Below are 5,052 nucleotides of genomic sequence, written 5' to 3' on the forward strand. Positions count from 1 at the left end.
TAGCCATTTGTCTTCCTTCTCTTATATAGATGCTGAGGTTGAAATTGGAACTTCTTTCCAAGCTTTATCTATAGCTGAGACTATTGAGAAGAGAACTCCTTCATTTTCTTCCTACAAAGATGCAAAGTTGGCCATTGAGCATGGTGCAACCACTAGTTTAGGAAAAATGATTGAGTTAGAAGACAACGAGTCCCGAGCTGGCATAGGTTTTTCTTCTGGTACTTTCAATAAGCAAGGGCTATTCAAGAGTGGAGGTTTTATCCACAATGGTCAAAATGAGGCTACTGCCGTCTTAGAAGAAGTTACAAAGGACTCTAGCAATTTCATCATCCCTGGAGGGGTCTGCAACAATTGGGTCGTTGTGGATATTCCAACAGTTGTCCATAAGTCAACGTAATGATCACTTTGTTTAAAAACCCTTCTCCAATGCCAAAAGGAGGAGTGATGACATTGTTGGCGCATAACTTCAATGATATTTTCATCCAAAAAATTCATGTTAAATGTTTGTTTTTCCAATTATTTTCCCTTTTTGCTTTTGCATGAAATTGGTGATCACATAAAACCCTAAAAAAAACAGGAATAAAATCAATCTTTTCATCTGCATAATGATTTGCCTTGTTTGAATTCTAAATCTTTTCATATCCAAAAATCATTATGCAGGTTGATTTCTAAACCCATTGAACATAATGACCCAACACCATCTCCCAATTTTGAATTCCCTGTATTTGAGGCAGAGGAAGATGATGTTGAAGAGATTCCTGATGAGATCACCCGGCTACTTGAACATGAAGAGAAGATCATTCAGCTGCATCTTGAGAATCTGGAAATAGTCAACTTGGGGTCTGAAGATTGTGTGCGAGAGGTAAAGATTGGGGCACTTCTGGAAGAATCTGTTAAGAAGGGGTTGATTAAGTTGCTACGAGAATATGTTGACGTCTTTGCCTGGTCATATGAAGACATGCCTGGTCTAGATACTGATATTGCGCAACGTTTCCTACCTCTAAAGCCTGAGTGCATGCCTGTAAAGCAGAAGCTTAGAAGAACTCATCCTGATATGGCAGTGAAGATCAAAGACGAAGTTCAGAAGCAGATTGATGCGGGGTTTCTCGTGACTTCTACATATCCTCAATGGGTGGCCAATATTATGCCCGTGCCTAAGAAATATGGAAAAGTCTGGATGTTTGTGGACTATAGAGATTTGAATAAAGCTAGTCCGAAAAATGATTTCCCTCTACCACATATTGATATGTTGGTAGATAATACAGCTAAATTCAAAGTCTTCTCGTTTATGGATGGATTTTCCAGATATAATCAGATTAAAATGGCACCCGAGGATATGGAGAAGACAACATTCATCACACCTTGGGGAACATTCTGTTATCGAGTGATGCCCTTCGGTTTGAAGAACGCCGGAGCCACGTATCAACGAGCTATGACTACCTTGTTCCATGACATGATGCACAAGGAGATTGAGGTATATGTCGACGATATGATCTCTAAGTCAAGATCGGAGGCTGTACTCCCAGTATAGGTGGAGATCCTATCAATGAGAGTCTTGATGGAGGCCAAGTTGACTGATGCTGAATGGGTTCAGAGTCGTTATGACCAGCTGAACTTGATAGAAGAAAAGAGATTGACTGCCATGTGCCACGGTCAGTTATATCAGCAGAGGATGAAGAAAGCTTTTGATAAGAAGGTCAAGCCTCGTGTATTCCGAGAAGGTGTCCTCGTGCTCAAGAAATTTTTGTCTTTCGCACCCGATTCCAGGGGCAAGTGGACTCCGAACTATGAGGGTCCGTATGTTGTTAAGAGAGCCTTTTCAGGCGGTGCTTTGATACTTACAACTATGGATGGGGAGGATTTCACTCGTCCTGTGAATTCAGATGTAGTCAAGAAGTACTTCGCCTAAAAAAAATAAAAATTGAATAGCTCGCTAAGTTGAAAACCCGAAAGGGCGGCTTAGGCAAATATGAGCGTCTCGGTGGATTGAAAACCCGAAAGGGCGGTCCAGGCAAAAGTTAGAGACACAAAAATTATATAATAATGATATATGTATCCTGCTAGATTGAGTACCTCATCCTGGGGCAATCTAGGCAAAAATTAGGGATTTGGCAAGTAACTGCATCCTGACAAGACTTTGTTCTACAACTGTCATCCGTCAGAAATCCTTGCTCATTATCAGCCAAAGCTTCAAATACATCGGATTCAGAATTGGTGGAGAAATGGTCATTATGTTCAATGTAGCCCTTTTCCAATATATATCACCAATTTCAAATTTGTAAAGATCTATGGAGTCTTGCCATTCGCAGACTACCATTCTATCAAATAAATTTGAGCCTTTTATCCAATTATTGGCACTCTTATCTGTTTCTATTCAACAAATGTTTTGCATGGTTTGATTAAGAAAATATTATTGTTTTAAACGATCAAATTTTTTATAATTTATTTTTAAACAAAGTGAACATTCACAATGACGAAAGGATACTTAGGAGATCCTCAGTGCTCTCCCAAGGGTGGTACGATCCCCAACAGGGTAAGATTTTTGTCCATATTCCTGGCATGACTGTATCTCCTCCCTCCGGAACCCCTTGTGGTTTATCCTACCAAGTGGATTGCTTGTTGAGAGTCACCTCTCTTCCCTTCAGTAGAGTAGCAATCTTTCTTCCTCAGCAGCTTGGATCTCTTTGGGCAAGAGCGGTATTTGGTGGTTGATCCCGATAAATCCTTTATCTCCTTGGATAGATTCCCCAGTAGAGTTGTTGGTATGGTGGACCTTGTGTGTAATAACTCTCGTCCCCAGCTGGAATGATTGATGATTCATCCCTTGTAGAGTTCTTTGCTTCCTGGTATCTCTGATCCCCAGCAGATTGGATACTCTCCGGTGAACTTGGCTTTCTCTCTTGAGATGTAGTACCGGGTGGTTGATTCCTGGACCTGGTTGTGTTAGATATGTCTGTCTGTCAGCATACATCATACATAAACCACGCATATTCATGAATAATTATAACATTCAGGTATTCATGTTGCATTCTTTGCCATATATCGTTGTTTGTTGTCTCCTGCTATTTGGTGATATACTTTCCCAAGCAGACGTGTGTGTCTGATCTCTCCATATAGATTCAGCTCCATAAGTAGAAAGCGTCTATCCTTTCTTCCCTATTCCCCACGGGTTATGTCCTCGTGGATGTTGATTGTTTTTGTTCCTTCCCAACACATATACTGGGATGGTTTTCCCTATTAAGTTATATCCTCATCGGGACAAGTCTTGATTTGGTATGCCTATCTAGTTTGATCCTAGATCGGTCTCTTGAGACTCTTTTCCTGTTTCCCCGTGGTAAATGAATAATCGCTCAATAATTAGTAATTATTACCCCGGCGGAGTCTGTGGTTCTCTACCCTCATACCGGTAGTCGTAAGTCATATTTCTGTGGTCTACTACCCAGTAACCGGTAGTTGTAAACCCCATTTTGTCCCCGTGCAGAGTTAAACCTTGATTGTTGTTCATCTTAACCAATGACGGGTACTCTCTTTTGTGGTTCTCTACCCTCATACCGGTAGATGTAGTGCCCTCCTTGTTGGTTATCTTTATACAAAATTCGATATTGACATTCCTTAATTTTTTAGTATACCACCCAGTAAGCGGTGATATATCTCTTGGATAATTGCTCTAATTACGCAATTTATCCCCAGCGGGTCATCTCTCATCTATCTTGTTGTTGTTAGTAACGATTGTTCCTCCCCTGAATTGGTCATCATTATATACCTAGTTACGGTATCCCGATGCCTTTTCTTTTCGGTCGATTTATCCTTTATTAACCCAGTAACCGGTTGTAGATAATCGTCCATGCGAGTATATTATCTACGTTCTGACGGTAATAGATAGTATATCTCATGCACTCTTTGGTAGAAGCCTTTTGTTCTTCCCCAGTTGAGTAAGATTCATACCCCCTTTACGGAGTCGAATATCCATCCTATAATCGAGTTTGCTTTTTGCCCTCTTTTTGGATGATGAGTGTTTTGGGAATATTCCCCAATTCACGCCTTGATTGGTCATCATTATATACCTAGTTTCGGTATCCCGATGCCTTTTCTTTTCGGTCGATTTATCCTTTATTAACCCAATAACCGGTTGTGGATAATCGTCCATGCGAGTATATTATCTACGTTCTGACGGTAATAGATAGTATATCTCATGCACTCTTTGGTCGAAGCTTTTGTTCTTCCCCAGTCGAGTAAGATTTGTACCCCCTTTACGGAGTCGAATATCCATCCTATCATCGAGTTTGCTTTTAGCCCTCTTTTGGATGATGACTGTTTTGGGAATATTCCCCAATTCACGCCTTAGTTGGTCACCTATTATATGCCCAGTAACCGGTATCCCTGATGTTCCCTCCTCTCTGCTCCCTATTATGACTTTTTTTCCTCTGTGGAGTCAGATTTTCCTGAGTTGAGATATACCTTTTTAGGTCTTCCTTAGATGATTTGGTTGATTGATATCTCTCACCCTTATACCGGTCTTAGATATTCATTCTTCCCGAGCATGTTGTATCTCACCCTCATACCGACGATCAGATCACATGTCTCCTTGAGCTTATTACCCAGTAATCGGTAATACCTCGTCCCGCTGCTTCCCCAGGAGTGTCCTTTTAGGCATCCCCAGCAAAGTCCCTTAGTGGATTGTTTTCATCCGGATTTTTATCTGAAGTATCCGTTGTGCATAGTTTTTGCTGTATTGGCATATTCCCCAATACATGCACCTTTGAGTCAGCTCGGGTCTTTCCATTGGATATTTTCCCTTTGGAATTCTGTTCCCCAAGCGTTGAGTCGTGACCTGCTCACGCATTTTACTCCCTCTCCTATCCCCATAAGAGTCCCCAGAGTCTCTGTCCCATTGAGTGTATTTCTCATATGGATTGTCAGTTTCTCCGGATGTCTTTTCTTCTTTGTGGACACATATCCCCACAAAGTTCGTACTATTTGCATACATACATCTGCATCATGAGGTCTCTTAGGGACCAAAATTTGTCTCTTTGTTATTATTTAAGCCCATTC

This window comes from Lathyrus oleraceus, chromosome 1, assembly GCF_024323335.1.
Source record: "Lathyrus oleraceus cultivar Zhongwan6 chromosome 1, CAAS_Psat_ZW6_1.0, whole genome shotgun sequence".
NCBI lineage: Eukaryota > Viridiplantae > Streptophyta > Magnoliopsida > Fabales > Fabaceae > Lathyrus > Lathyrus oleraceus.